The sequence below is a fragment of the Atractosteus spatula genome, unplaced genomic scaffold (genome assembly GCF_055471065.1).
Source record: "Atractosteus spatula isolate fAtrSpa1 unplaced genomic scaffold, fAtrSpa1.hap1 Scaffold_42, whole genome shotgun sequence".
In the NCBI taxonomy this organism is placed as follows: Eukaryota; Metazoa; Chordata; class Actinopteri; order Semionotiformes; family Lepisosteidae; genus Atractosteus; species Atractosteus spatula.
Genome location: NW_028296871.1, coordinates 116,660 through 132,092, shown reverse-complemented (window position 1 = coordinate 132,092; position 15,433 = coordinate 116,660). Strand labels below are relative to the sequence as shown.

Below are 15,433 nucleotides of genomic sequence, written 5' to 3'. Positions count from 1 at the left end.
ACTCCGCTCTCCCCCTCTCTTGCCTGCCTGCTTGCTCGCCTGCCTGCCCGCCAGTCCCGGGCGGGGGCCCTGCTCTTTGATCTCCTGTCAACGGCCCGACAACGACCGCAGCCGCGGGGGGCGCCAGCCGGCCGGCCTCCTTAGCTTAGGCCCCTCCCACCAGCAGCAGCCGTGCCGAGTGAGCTGCAAGCGAAAGCGGACCGTCGGCACCTGCGGGCAGAGGCAAGGGGCAGCGCTCTCTCGGGAGGGACGGGGACACACACACACCTGCCTGCCTGCCGAAAAAAAGAAAGAAAAGGTGTATATACTAAGTTTTTTGGAGGGAAAACGGCCGGCTGTCGAAAGGGGCCCGCCTGCAAGGACGGGGACACACACACACACACACACACACACACACACACACACACACACACACACACACACACAAGCCACGCCTGCCTCCCTGGAAAAAGGAGGAAAAAACTAAGTTTTTTGGAGGGAAAACGCACGGGAGCCGAAAAGGGGGCCGGCCTGCTTGCCGAGAGAGTCGAGGCGCGGGAAAGTGCACGGAGGGAGCACGGGAACGGGGAGGGGGAGAGAGAGAGACACAGAGACACACAGATGGACGAGAGACGAGACCGGAGAGGAAGGAGCTCCGGTCCACCTCGCTTGCTTGCTAGCTACGTCTGTCTTTTCACCGCTGAGAGAAGGTAGTGCACCGTTCCCGGAGGCGCTGCAATACCGGGCCGATGCGTGGAGAGGACGGAGCAAGCTCCTGATCCAGCTCCCTGTTCCAAAAATCCGTTTAATATGTGGTCCCCCGATGGGGGACGTATCAGATATTAAACTGATAAGAACAGATACTACACTTGATCTTAGCCAAAAGGCCGAGAAGCGATGCCCGACGCCGGCCTTGGGCGGGCGCGCGGGCGTCCGGCTGGCGCGCAGCGGCGCAGGCCGACGCCTCTGGAGCCCGGTCCGCACGCGGCTGCCGGCCGCCCGGACTCCGCTCTCCCCCTCTCTTGCCTGCCTGCTTGCTCGCCTGCCTGCCCGCCAGTCCCGGGCGGGGGCCCTGCTCTTTGATCTCCTGTCAACGGCCCGACAACGACCGCAGCCGCGGGGGGCGCCAGCCGGCCGGCCTCCTTAGCTTAGGCCCCTCCCACCAGCAGCAGCCGTGCCGAGTGAGCTGCAAGCGAAAGCGGACCGTCGGCACCTGCGGGCAGAGGCAAGGGGCAGCGCTCTCTCGGGAGGGACGGGGACACACACACACCTGCCTGCCTGCCGAAAAAAAGAAAGAAAAGGTGTATATACTAAGTTTTTTGGAGGGAAAACGGCCGGCTGTCGAAAGGGGCCCGCCTGCAAGGACGGGGACACACACACACACACACACACACACACACACACACACACACACACACACACACACACACAAGCCACGCCTGCCTCCCTGGAAAAAGGAGGAAAAAACTAAGTTTTTTGGAGGGAAAACGCACGGGAGCCGAAAAGGGGGCCGGCCTGCTTGCCGAGAGAGTCGAGGCGCGGGAAAGTGCACGGAGGGAGCACGGGAACGGGGAGGGGGAGAGAGAGAGACACAGAGACACACAGATGGACGAGAGACGAGACCGGAGAGGAAGGAGCTCCGGTCCACCTCGCTTGCTTGCTAGCTACGTCTGTCTTTTCACCGCTGAGAGAAGGTAGTGCACCGTTCCCGGAGGCGCTGCAATACCGGGCCGATGCGTGGAGAGGACGGAGCAAGCTCCTGATCCAGCTCCCTGTTCCAAAAATCCGTTTAATATGTGGTCCCCCGATGGGGGACGTATCAGATATTAAACTGATAAGAACAGATACTACACTTGATCTTAGCCAAAAGGCCGAGAAGCGATGCCCGACGCCGGCCTTGGGCGGGCGCGCGGGCGTCCGGCTGGCGCGCAGCGGCGCAGGCCGACGCCTCTGGAGCCCGGTCCGCACGCGGCTGCCGGCCGCCCGGACTCCGCTCTCCCCCTCTCTTGCCTGCCTGCTTGCTCGCCTGCCTGCCCGCCAGTCCCGGGCGGGGGCCCTGCTCTTTGATCTCCTGTCAACGGCCCGACAACGACCGCAGCCGCGGGGGGCGCCAGCCGGCCGGCCTCCTTAGCTTAGGCCCCTCCCACCAGCAGCAGCCGTGCCGAGTGAGCTGCAAGCGAAAGCGGACCGTCGGCACCTGCGGGCAGAGGCAAGGGGCAGCGCTCTCTCGGGAGGGACGGGGACACACACACACCTGCCTGCCTGCCGAAAAAAAGAAAGAAAAGGTGTATATACTAAGTTTTTTGGAGGGAAAACGGCCGGCTGTCGAAAGGGGCCCGCCTGCAAGGACGGGGACACACACACACACACACACACACACACACACACACACACACACACACACACACACACACACACAAGCCACGCCTGCCTCCCTGGAAAAAGGAGGAAAAAACTAAGTTTTTTGGAGGGAAAACGCACGGGAGCCGAAAAGGGGGCCGGCCTGCTTGCCGAGAGAGTCGAGGCGCGGGAAAGTGCACGGAGGGAGCACGGGAACGGGGAGGGGGAGAGAGAGAGACACAGAGACACACAGATGGACGAGAGACGAGACCGGAGAGGAAGGAGCTCCGGTCCACCTCGCTTGCTTGCTAGCTACGTCTGTCTTTTCACCGCTGAGAGAAGGTAGTGCACCGTTCCCGGAGGCGCTGCAATACCGGGCCGATGCGTGGAGAGGACGGAGCAAGCTCCTGATCCAGCTCCCTGTTCCAAAAATCCGTTTAATATGTGGTCCCCCGATGGGGGACGTATCAGATATTAAACTGATAAGAACAGATTTTTTTTTTTTTTTTTTTATTATACAAAATACAAAAGAAAACACCAAAACTTCAAATACATCAATTCACAAACACAAGACGAAAATAAAACAATTACACAGCTAAATCAAAAAGGTATCATAAACCCACCCTTATACAAACACAAACCGCCCTTTTACTATTCTTCCCACTCAAAAGCAACCCCAAAATCAAATTCAAAACAGATATTCGTACAGAAAATGAGCGACATACTTGGAAATACACAAAACCACAATTTACAGCCCAAACCCTATTTACATGATCCCGCCCTTTATGCAAATTAACCACCCGCCCACCAAATCTCCCAAACAGTCTATTTACAAATTTACAAGGAAACTAGAGGCTCAAAAACTATTTCCAGTCCCAAATATCCACTATGGATTTCCATTTCTCCTTTGCGGCGTGAAAACCCCATCTCTTTATGTCCCCTTCTACCAACCCTCTTAAGTTCCACAAAAGCCGTCTGTATAACCCATCTACTGTACAAACAGTTCCCCTTTTAACTAACAAATTCCGAGAATTCCACAACTCAAACTTAATTAAACTAACAAGCAACCATAACACAAAACCCATGGTGTTTGTCCTGCTTCCCACCTTCAACCCACGCAAAATAACCCCAGGAAGTACACGGAACGTGGATGACAGACTAGCAAACAAAGGTTCACATTTGTTCCAAGTTCGCTGAGCGAAATTACAGTCCCAGAACACGTGGCTGATGGATTCCACGGCGTGACACCCGGCTCTTGGACACTCCTGCTGCTTCGTCAGCTTGTGTTTGAACAAGACCTCACGGACTGCCAGACGACCCCAAGCAGACAGCCAGTTCAAGTCCATCAGGTGGTGCTGTAGCCCCCTGGGCTGGACTCTCCGCCAGACATCGTTGGGGACGCCTCCTACGAGGCTGGCCTCCTCAGCTTGGGTTACTGCAGAGTAGAGCCGTCTGTGGTTGAGCAGGATCTGGTGGTCTCTTAGCTCAGGGTGCTGCTTCAACCAGTGTGTCGCATGCCGGTAGTGCCACGGGAGGTCGTTCCCATGGGGCAGACTGTTGGACCACTGGGCCAGGCCACGCACGTGGCTTGCTAGCCAGAACCTGACAAAATACTGAAAGGGGTGTGAGACTGGGGAATGCAGAGCAATACACAGGCCAGACACATATATGCAGTTGAGTTTTGCGGGGAAGTTAGGAACCCCCCGTCCGCCTTCTTCCACCGGCCGATACATGTCGACTCTGCGCACGTACTCGTATCTCCCCCCCCACATGAACTTGAAAACCTCCCTTACCAGGTATCTGTTAAAGCGCGCAGGCATGGGATACACGGACGCCAGGTAAACCAGCACGGGCAAGTACACCACTTTCAGGATCAGGACTTTACCCACAAAGGACAGCTGCTTGTTCTTCCAGTGCGTCAGCTGCAGCCGCGCCTTCTCAAGCCTCTGGGACCAATTGCACCGGGCAGCATCCTGAGCCGTGAACAGCACCCCCAGGATCTTAAGGGGGCCTTGACAGATGCCTAGTCCATGTGCCGGTCCGAGTTGTTCTTTCCAAGGCCCGAAGAGCTTAATCTGGCTTTTCCCCTTGTTTAGCCGAGCACCTGACGCGAGGGAGAAGTTCTCGAAGACGTCCAAGGCTGCCTGCAAACTGAGGTAAGAGCTGAGGAATAAGGTCACATCGTCAGCGTATAATGCCACCTTAACTCTGTTCCCTCCACTCCCAGGTACCAGGATCCCGTCGATGGATGGCTCCTTCTGGACTGCCCGCGCATAAGGCTCCATGTACAGTGCAAAAAGTAACGGGGACAGGGGGCAGCCCTGACGCACCCCGGACTCTTGGTGGACCAGCCCTCCCAGGTGCCCGTTCACCAGTACTCTGCTGCCAACCTGTGAGTACAGTATTTTTAGCCAGCCCAGCATGACGGGGCCGAAACCCATCTTCTCCATTACCTGCCAGACAAAAGTGTGTGAGACATTGTCAAATGCTTTTTCGAGGTCCAGGCTGGCGATCAGCAACGGGACGTTCCTGTTTTCGGACCACGCAATCACATCCCGCACTAGCTGGAGGGTCCAGCTGGCACGACGACCTCGAACCCCGCAGGTTTGGTCCCAACCGATCACATGGGCCAGGACCCCCTTCAAGCGATTTACCAGCACTTTGGCAATCAGCTTATAGTCCACACACAACATTTGCAGCGGCCTCCAGTTTCTAAGGTCCGTTGCAGGCCCTTTTTTATACAGCAGTGTAAGGATCCCCTCCCTCATGGACTCACACATGGTCTTCCTGCGAAAGATTTCCTCCGCCACCTGTAGTACAATTGGGCCTAAGATGTCCCAGAACGTCCGATAAAATTCAGCTGGTAGCCCGTCTTTACCTGGTACCTTGCCAGTCTTCATGCCGAGCAAGGCGTCGCCAAGTTCCTGTAAGCTTATAGGCGCCTCAAGCTGATCTTGGGCTTCGACAGGAATCTGTGCTGTAATATTGCTCAGCAGCCTTGCCCCCATGGCCTCGTCCACTGTCTTTAGGGAGAAAAGACATTGGTAAAAACGCCTCACAGTTTCCAGCATCTCCTCACTGCTAGTTGCTATTTTCCCTTCCGGGGTCTGAATGCCAGCCATCACGCTGCGCTTCTGCCTCTGGCGTATCTGTCGGAAGAAAAAACTGGAACATGTTTCGTGGGTTTGTATGAACTGCGCGTGGGCTCTGAACAGGTAGCTCTTCGCCTTTTGCTCGTGGTAGGCGCGCAGTTCAGCTTTAGCTGCTGAAATCTCATCAAGGCACACAGACATATCCTTATTACACTGGGAGAACAAGGTGTTTAACCTTTCCTGTAACTCCCTGCCTTTCTGTCGCTCGCGTTTGAGTCTTGCTCGGCAATAAGCTCTGGACTCTGTTCTAATTCTCTTCTTTAGATGTTCCCACCAATCAATCAGGGGGGTGCTCAGATTCCTCTCCTTCCACCAGGTTTGCAGTTTGAACCTCATTGCCCTGATGTACTCGTCCTCTTTTAGGCTCTCCGTATTTAATTTCCACACCCCACACCCAAACTGGCTCTTTAGGTGTGGAAAATGGGCCTCTACGAGAGCATGATCAGAGAAACCTACCGGCTGCACCACCACCATCTCAACAGGTACGTCCAGTGAGGCGAAGACGTAATCGAGGCGCTTTACAGTACCTTGGGCGTTCCTCCACGTGGCCTCTGCTTTCTCCCTTTGGATCCGGTAGGCGCAGTCGTAGAGCCCAAACTGTGTTAGTAGAAGATTGAGCTGCTTTGCTCCTGGGTCCTTCTTATCTCGGAGGTCCACGTTAAAATCACCTCCCATGATGATCCGTTTGTTGGTAAGGCAAACAGGATAAAGTTCTTTAAAAAAATCCGCCCGCAAAGCCATCATTGCCGGGGCGTACACGCACACGCACCGAAAGCAACTCTCACCCAAACAGATATCCAGATAAAAAACTCTTCCAGGCACTACATTCACACACTTCTCCACTATAAAATCATGATTACCAAATAAAATGCCGACTCCCGAGGAGTGGACGCCTCCGATATTCCATCTAGAGTCCCCTCTGTCCCACTCACGAGTGAACTGTATGACGTCCCTTTCATCTCTTAGATGGACTTCCTGTACCAGACAGATATCGAAAACTATGGTTTTCAGGAAAGAAAAAAAGGCCGTCCTCTTTACCAAATTCCTTAAACCCCGAATGTTCAGAGTTAGTATTTTCAACATTGGGGGCCGTTACGGAGAGTCATAGTGCCGGCACACCGACTGCATCAGTTCCATGTATGCGCGACGCACTGGCTCCTCGTCTTTCCCCTGCAAGAATAAGGTGTTAATTTTATCTCCTGTCCGTGTACTGCTCATTGTCACTCCAGTCTGCCTCCCAGTCCGCGACTTCAGCGAACGCCGGAAGCCTGATGGCTGGGGTGGGTACTGCACGTTTCCGTTCTTCCAGGCGCAGCGCTCCATGAACATCACCGGAAAATCCAGATTCACCACCACGTTGCCTGGGCGTCTTTCCACCTCCCTCTCGTACCTCTCTTTCAGATCTCCGTCGCCCGCAAACCATTCCTTAACCAGGTTGTTTAACGCTATCTTCTTAGCGACTGCGTCCATCTGGTTACAGCCTCTTACCTCCAGAGTTGTGATCTCCTCACCAAAGTGCCCACACCGCACCACGATCCCTGCCGGGGATAGCTGCTGCTCGTTAAAGGTCGAAGGCCAGATCAGTTTGCTGGCCTTTTCGTCCCATTTACAAAATACCTTGAATTTCAAGGGTACCTCTGCGAAAATAAAGACGTCCTGTTCTTTCCTCTGCAGGGCGACACGTGGCTGCATGCATTCCTCAGGGGCTCCTGCCGGGGTCGGGGTCAGCTCAGTCTCTGGAATGACACAGCTCGAAGACATTCCTGGTTCCGCCGTGAGGGGGGGGACTCCCACACCACTTACCTCACCCTCCGTTCCTAATGGCGTGGATTCAGTCTGGGCCAACGAATCTGTGGCCATCGACTCGAGGTAGTCCAGAGGGTCCATGCCCGGTTTTTTCACCAGGAAGGGCGCATAGTGTTCCGCCTTCCTTTTCCCACCCTTCTTGGCCAGGGCAGTGTCCATGGCCTCCGCAGTATCCACTATCTCTCCCCAATCTGACATTTCTTTCTCCGCAGGGGGCACGCTTGAGCCCTCCGCCAACTCTCTCAGTTGCTCAAGCGAGGCGAGCGAGACCCCATCTTCCTCCTCTGCACTCACCGGGACCCCCTCTGCGCTCACCGGGATCTCCGCTTCTTCCTGGCCGTGGCGATCATCTGCTGAGGTAAGTGCTGTTGTCGTCTGCCCGTGATCCGTTTCTTTATGCCCTTGTTCCACCCCCTCAGGTTCCATCTCCTCCTCAGCAGCGTCCGGGACCAGTGACACCGGTGTCGATCTCTCTGCTGGCGCAGCTGCCCTGTCTTCCGTAAGAGGAGCTGCGGTTGCACGCACTGCCAAGGAGCCACCCGTCACTGCTGCGAAACTCCGTGCTTTTATCGGGCATACCTTGTAGATGTGTCCAGAAGCCCCGCACAGATTGCACTTTGGCTCGGCTCTGCACATCAAGGTGCTGTGTCCCACGGTGTCGCATCTTCGGCAGACCTCCGCTTCACAGTCGGCAGCGTAGTGGCCTCTCTGGTTACACCGTCTGCATGCGAAAGGCTGGTCTGGATAGTTCAGGTAACCTGTGTAAGCTCCAATTGAAAAGTGTGCAGGGGGGTGCAAAAGCCCATCCTCTGCGCTGGGGTCTGCTCTGAAACGCACAAGAAACCTTCTTTTGCCGTTCCAGACTCTCTTCCTGTCCATTACTTTTGTCCCTGTATCTTGCACGTCAACAAATCTTTTAAGAAAGTTGACGATGTCTGCTTCCGGGGTGAAAGGATTATTCATATGGACCCATATGGGTCTCGACTCGCGAGCAAACAAAGGTTCGAGATAAAAATGAACAAAAGGTTCCTCCTGTCTGCGAGCAGCCAATGTGGACCATATTTTCGTGCACTGTACCGCAGAAAATAGTGACAAATCAAAAATCCTTTTACCTGGAAAGTTCTGCAGGCAATAGATGTCTTCAGGCTGCAAGGCCAGGTGCTTGAAAAGGACGACGTCCTCGAAAGCGTCTCTCTTGGCAAAATCCTTGTCCGAAGCCTCCTCTCGCAACACGAAACGTACAGTGTGCCTTGGTCTTGCGGTCCTGCTGGAAATCTTCTCCATTCTCAAAGTGGCCGGAGTCCCTTCCGCCACGGAAAAAAATCGCCGTCGCTTAAAAAAGCTGCGCCGTCCGTCTCTTCCCTCCTTTGGCTTCAGAACCCGAGCCGCGGTCAGGCCACGCACACGGGATCTTAGGCCAAAAGGCCGAGAAGCGATGCCCGACGCCGGCCTTGGGCGGGCGCGCGGGCGTCCGGCTGGCGCGCAGCGGCGCAGGCCGACGCCTCTGGAGCCCGGTCCGCACGCGGCTGCCGGCCGCCCGGACTCCGCTCTCCCCCTCTCTTGCCTGCCTGCTTGCTCGCCTGCCTGCCCGCCAGTCCCGGGCGGGGGCCCTGCTCTTTGATCTCCTGTCAACGGCCCGACAACGACCGCAGCCGCGGGGGGCGCCAGCCGGCCGGCCTCCTTAGCTTAGGCCCCTCCCACCAGCAGCAGCCGTGCCGAGTGAGCTGCAAGCGAAAGCGGACCGTCGGCACCTGCGGGCAGAGGCAAGGGGCAGCGCTCTCTCGGGAGGGACGGGGACACACACACACCTGCCTGCCTGCCGAAAAAAAGAAAGAAAAGGTGTATATACTAAGTTTTTTGGAGGGAAAACGGCCGGCTGTCGAAAGGGGCCCGCCTGCAAGGACGGGGACACACACACACACACACACACACACACACACACACACACACACACACACACACACACACAAGCCACGCCTGCCTCCCTGGAAAAAGGAGGAAAAAACTAAGTTTTTTGGAGGGAAAACGCACGGGAGCCGAAAAGGGGGCCGGCCTGCTTGCCGAGAGAGTCGAGGCGCGGGAAAGTGCACGGAGGGAGCACGGGAACGGGGAGGGGGAGAGAGAGAGACACAGAGACACACAGATGGACGAGAGACGAGACCGGAGAGGAAGGAGCTCCGGTCCACCTCGCTTGCTTGCTAGCTACGTCTGTCTTTTCACCGCTGAGAGAAGGTAGTGCACCGTTCCCGGAGGCGCTGCAATACCGGGCCGATGCGTGGAGAGGACGGAGCAAGCTCCTGATCCAGCTCCCTGTTCCAAAAATCCGTTTAATATGTGGTCCCCCGATGGGGGACGTATCAGATATTAAACTGATAAGAACAGATTTTTTTTTTTTTTATTATAAATTTACAAACCATTATCGCACAAAAACTCATACACTGTATCATTCAGAAAATACACAAGGTTAATTCCAAAAAACCAGATCCCAAATCATCAACCAAAACCCTTCTACCAAGGTACATTACCATAACTCCACCCATTATGCTAATCCACAACCCTCCCGTCACAGTTTCAACCCACCTCTAACAGAACCCCTTCTATTCAGATTCATTCTATAACAAAAAAATTCTTCCATTAACAGGCCCTTTACATCACAAAAAATCACACAATATACCATCCATGACAAGAAACCCAACAAACTTGGTTCCAAAGGGGAACAAATCTCAAACTATCACATCACAACAAACCTTCTGCCAAAATACATTACCATAACCCCACCCTTTATGCAAATCTACAACCCTCCCTCCCTTCCCCAACCCGCATCAAACAGAAAACCCCTTCTACTCAAAAACCCATATCTCTCTGTATCATCTCCCAGGCGGAAGCCAATCACCCTCCTCACACTCGACTTCTCTTTCCTTCTCACTCCCTTTCTCACTCACATTCTTCTTAACCCCTTCCATGCCACGACTGCTCTCCTCAGATCTCTTCACCTGTAGTCCTCTCGTTGTACCATCTCGTTGCTTCTTTCTTTCAGCCTTTCTACGTCGTATCCTATCCGCAATCCACTCATCCTCCCCTGACTCAACCTCCCCCCGTTCCTTACTTACATTCTCACTTGCATTCTGCTTAACCTCTTCTTTGTACTGGCCGCTCTCATCATGCCCCTGCGCACATTCCATTTTGTCACCACTCCCACACTTTCTCATTTCCTCACATACATTCTCACTTACACCCTTCTTGACCTCTTCTACACACCCACCACTCGCATCGGTCCTCTGTGCATCTTCCATATTACCTCCGTTCGTTTCCGCACTAGTCCCTCCCTTCTCCTTTCCCTTTACTAACACCTCCCTTGTTCTCGCACTAACTTCTCCTCTCTCCATCTCCTTCACTGACATCTCCTTTACTCCCACACTAATCTCTCCCTTCTCCTTCTCCTCTACAGACACTTCCCTCGTTTCCACCCTACCCTCCCCCTTCTCCTTCTTCTTCACTAACACCTCCCTTGTTTCCCCACCAATCTCTCCCGTCCCCTTCCCCTTCTCAGGTACCTTCTCTATTTTAACCCTGGCCTCCCCGTTCCCCTGTCTCTCCCTTATTCCAACTTTATTCTCATCCTTCCCCCTCCCCTTCCCCAATGCCCCCTCTGCCTCCCCACCACCTTCTCCCTTCGCACACTCCCGAGACACATGTCCTGTTTCTTTACACAAGAAACACCTCTTCCCCTGCACACATGCCTTTGCCATGTGACCCGTTGTCTCACACAGCCTACATCGTACCAACGTACACTGCCTTGCAAAATGACCCCGCTCTCCACATTTATAACATGTAAGGGGCTGCCCAGAATACTCTAGGTACCCTTTACGAGTCCCGATCTTGAAAAAGGCAGGGGGGTGTATCACCCCCTCTGCCACTGCCATCCCCAGGCGCAACCTCATCTGGTATGTTCTTTTCCCAGTCCACACTCCGTCCGCTTCTAAATCTCTCTTCCCCGCTCCTTGTAGATCCACAAATTGCTGCAAGAAGGAGACTATGTCCCCCTCCGGAACAAAGGGATCACCCATGTGCACAGTCAGCACCTTTAGTTCCCCAACAAACAGGGGTTCGACTCGAAAGAGCCGAAGTGGTGCGTCCTCTTCCTTCTCCTGCACCTTCCTCCAAACATCCAAACATAAAGCCTCCGACATCAAAGTCAAGTCAAAAATCCCCGAAGCACCAAAGTCCTGTAAACACAAAATATCTTCTAAACGTAAACCCAAACCATCCACCAAAACAAGCTTTTTGAACTTAGCTCGGTCCCAAGCCTCCAGTCCATCCCGGCTCCTCGGCATGAAACGGAGAGAGTCCTTCCTCCGCTCCTCCTTCAGCCAAGAAAACCCCGCCGACTTCCTTCCGTTCTGCTCCATCCTCCTATCGTCGTCCGCCAAACGTCAATCCGCTCCACACCAGCACCGCAGGCCGTCGTTTTCCACCGCAACACTCCTCCTTCCACCGCTCAGCAATCCTCCTCGTCGTCCTCGTCACCATGCGCCGATTCTCCAACCTCCAAAACCCCGACTCCCGACTCCACTCCTTCCGGTCAGACCTTCCGTCCCCGCGCCTTCCCGACCCCCTGGACTAAGACCTCGGAATTGCGGGCTTGCCTGCTTAAACCTTGATCTTAGCCAAAAGGCCGAGAAGCGATGCCCGACGCCGGCCTTGGGCGGGCGCGCGGGCGTCCGGCTGGCGCGCAGCGGCGCAGGCCGACGCCTCTGGAGCCCGGTCCGCACGCGGCTGCCGGCCGCCCGGACTCCGCTCTCCCCCTCTCTTGCCTGCCTGCTTGCTCGCCTGCCTGCCCGCCAGTCCCGGGCGGGGGCCCTGCTCTTTGATCTCCTGTCAACGGCCCGACAACGACCGCAGCCGCGGGGGGCGCCAGCCGGCCGGCCTCCTTAGCTTAGGCCCCTCCCACCAGCAGCAGCCGTGCCGAGTGAGCTGCAAGCGAAAGCGGACCGTCGGCACCTGCGGGCAGAGGCAAGGGGCAGCGCTCTCTCGGGAGGGACGGGGACACACACACACCTGCCTGCCTGCCGAAAAAAAGAAAGAAAAGGTGTATATACTAAGTTTTTTGGAGGGAAAACGGCCGGCTGTCGAAAGGGGCCCGCCTGCAAGGACGGGGACACACACACACACACACACACACACACACACACACACACACACACACACACACACAAGCCACGCCTGCCTCCCTGGAAAAAGGAGGAAAAAACTAAGTTTTTTGGAGGGAAAACGCACGGGAGCCGAAAAGGGGGCCGGCCTGCTTGCCGAGAGAGTCGAGGCGCGGGAAAGTGCACGGAGGGAGCACGGGAACGGGGAGGGGGAGAGAGAGAGACACAGAGACACACAGATGGACGAGAGACGAGACCGGAGAGGAAGGAGCTCCGGTCCACCTCGCTTGCTTGCTAGCTACGTCTGTCTTTTCACCGCTGAGAGAAGGTAGTGCACCGTTCCCGGAGGCGCTGCAATACCGGGCCGATGCGTGGAGAGGACGGAGCAAGCTCCTGATCCAGCTCCCTGTTCCAAAAATCCGTTTAATATGTGGTCCCCCGATGGGGGACGTATCAGATATTAAACTGATAAGAACAGATACTACACTTGATCTTAGCCAAAAGGCCGAGAAGCGATGCCCGACGCCGGCCTTGGGCGGGCGCGCGGGCGTCCGGCTGGCGCGCAGCGGCGCAGGCCGACGCCTCTGGAGCCCGGTCCGCACGCGGCTGCCGGCCGCCCGGACTCCGCTCTCCCCCTCTCTTGCCTGCCTGCTTGCTCGCCTGCCTGCCCGCCAGTCCCGGGCGGGGGCCCTGCTCTTTGATCTCCTGTCAACGGCCCGACAACGACCGCAGCCGCGGGGGGCGCCAGCCGGCCGGCCTCCTTAGCTTAGGCCCCTCCCACCAGCAGCAGCCGTGCCGAGTGAGCTGCAAGCGAAAGCGGACCGTCGGCACCTGCGGGCAGAGGCAAGGGGCAGCGCTCTCTCGGGAGGGACGGGGACACACACACACCTGCCTGCCTGCCGAAAAAAAGAAAGAAAAGGTGTATATACTAAGTTTTTTGGAGGGAAAACGGCCGGCTGTCGAAAGGGGCCCGCCTGCAAGGACGGGGACACACACACACACACACACACACACACACACACACACACACACACACACACACACACACAAGCCACGCCTGCCTCCCTGGAAAAAGGAGGAAAAAACTAAGTTTTTTGGAGGGAAAACGCACGGGAGCCGAAAAGGGGGCCGGCCTGCTTGCCGAGAGAGTCGAGGCGCGGGAAAGTGCACGGAGGGAGCACGGGAACGGGGAGGGGGAGAGAGAGAGACACAGAGACACACAGATGGACGAGAGACGAGACCGGAGAGGAAGGAGCTCCGGTCCACCTCGCTTGCTTGCTAGCTACGTCTGTCTTTTCACCGCTGAGAGAAGGTAGTGCACCGTTCCCGGAGGCGCTGCAATACCGGGCCGATGCGTGGAGAGGACGGAGCAAGCTCCTGATCCAGCTCCCTGTTCCAAAAATCCGTTTAATATGTGGTCCCCCGATGGGGGACGTATCAGATATTAAACTGATAAGAACAGATTTTTTTTTTTTTTTTTATTACAAAAATACAAAATACAACAAACCAAAATCATTATCATCTGGAAACAATAGAACCCCAAACTACATAAAACTTACATAAACCGTTCATTAACATAATCCCGCCCCTTATGCAAAACCAGCCCCTCCCCAAATTCCCTATTGCTCCCATATTCTTAGAAATACAAATTACAGACACACAAGTCCCCTAAAGAACACAAACTGTACACCAGAATCACCCCAATGAAAACAACCCCTTCCAACGTTCTTTTGCCGCGGCGAAACCCCATCTCCGGATGTCCCACTGGATACGTCTGGCGACGTCGTGCCGCGCCTTCCAGGCAATGTTGTCTGCTGAGTCTCCCCTTCCGTGGCTGATCAACTCCTTCCGGGAGGCCCAAAGATAAAACTTAACAAGACTGATCACCAGCCACACTAGGAAAGCACGATTCCACTTGCGGGGCCCCGGGACACCTTTGAGAACTGTGTGGCTGGACAGCACCAAATCACCCATTACTCGTGAACACAAATCTCCACACAAACCCCACACCCTTTGTGCAAACACACACCCCCAGAACACATGCAGGACTGTTTCAGGCTCTAGACAATCCGGGCGAGGACACCTGTTGTGTCTGGAGAGACCATGGTTGTGGAGGGTCTCTCTAACGGGCAGGCGGTTCCAGAGGGCGAGCCAGTTTAGATCCCTGAGTCTGTTATCTAGGCCCGCGGGTTGGATTTGCCGCCAAGCCCTCTCTGAGACCCCAACCACCGCTGGGGTCGTCCTTGCCACCACTGCTTTGTACAAGGCCCTGTGGTCTAGTAAGGCCTGCCCTTCTCTGGCTTCAGGATGCCTTCTCAGCCACTTCCTAGCGTGCCCGTAGTGCGGGGGCAGTTGCTCAGCGCTGGGTGTCCTATTAGACCAGACCACAAGGTGCCTCACAGTGGCAGCCAGCCATAACCTTATAAAATAGACACACAGGTGGTCGGGGTCCTCGTGGAGGGTCTTGCACAGACCCGCCACGAACAGGGTGTCTAACTTAGCCGGCAAATCTGGGACGGTTCTCCCCCCTTCCTCAATTGGTCTGCACATCTCCACCCGGGCGATATACTCATATCCTCCGCCCCAAATGAAGCGGAAGACGGCTCTCACCAGGTCTCTTCTAAGGCAGACAGGCAGCGGAAACACCCTGGCCAGATATAGTAAAGTTGGCAGGACATCCACTTTCAAAACCAACACCTTACCAGAGTAGGACAGTGATCTGTCCTGCCACATACCCAATTTTTGGTTCACTTTCCGCAACCTGTCCTCCCAGTTCAACCTGGCGGAGTCGCCTGAGTGGAAACGGATGCCCAAGATCTTTACTGGGCCCGACTCCAGGGGGAGGCCGCCCACCTCTTCTCTCCTGTCCCTCCATTTGCCGAAGTACTTGACTGCGCACTTGTCCCTGTTTAAACGGGACCCAGTGCAGGCTGAGTGTTCGTCCAACAGTTCAAGTACCCGGCAAATACTACTGTCAGACGTCAGGAACAGGGAGATGTCATCGGC

At 55.5% G+C, this 15,433-nt stretch overlaps 6 non-coding genes across 6 annotated transcripts; all 6 read right to left on the bottom strand.

Annotated features, from left to right (window-relative positions):
• Positions 1-687: 687 nt before the first annotated feature.
• On the bottom strand, positions 688-878 carry LOC148807033 (U2 spliceosomal RNA). The gene has a single exon (XR_016088992.1). It is a non-coding gene; the product is annotated as a U2 spliceosomal RNA (small nuclear RNA).
• A 793-nt stretch (positions 879-1,671) lies between these two features.
• Positions 1,672-1,862, bottom strand: LOC148807032 (U2 spliceosomal RNA). Its single transcript, XR_016088990.1, has one exon. It is a non-coding gene; the product is annotated as a U2 spliceosomal RNA (small nuclear RNA).
• Positions 1,863-2,659: 797 nt separating this feature from the next.
• Positions 2,660-2,854, bottom strand: LOC148807031 (U2 spliceosomal RNA). Its single transcript, XR_016089064.1, has one exon. It is a non-coding gene; the product is annotated as a U2 spliceosomal RNA (small nuclear RNA).
• Positions 2,855-9,507: 6,653 nt separating this feature from the next.
• On the bottom strand, positions 9,508-9,694 carry LOC148807030 (U2 spliceosomal RNA). The gene has a single exon (XR_016089066.1). It is a non-coding gene; the product is annotated as a U2 spliceosomal RNA (small nuclear RNA).
• Positions 9,695-12,753: 3,059 nt separating this feature from the next.
• LOC148807029 (U2 spliceosomal RNA) lies at positions 12,754-12,944 on the bottom strand. The gene has a single exon (XR_016088989.1). It is a non-coding gene; the product is annotated as a U2 spliceosomal RNA (small nuclear RNA).
• Positions 12,945-13,737: 793 nt separating this feature from the next.
• On the bottom strand, positions 13,738-13,929 carry LOC148807028 (U2 spliceosomal RNA). Its single transcript, XR_016089055.1, has one exon. It is a non-coding gene; the product is annotated as a U2 spliceosomal RNA (small nuclear RNA).
• Between the last annotated feature and the right edge of the window lie 1,504 nt (positions 13,930-15,433).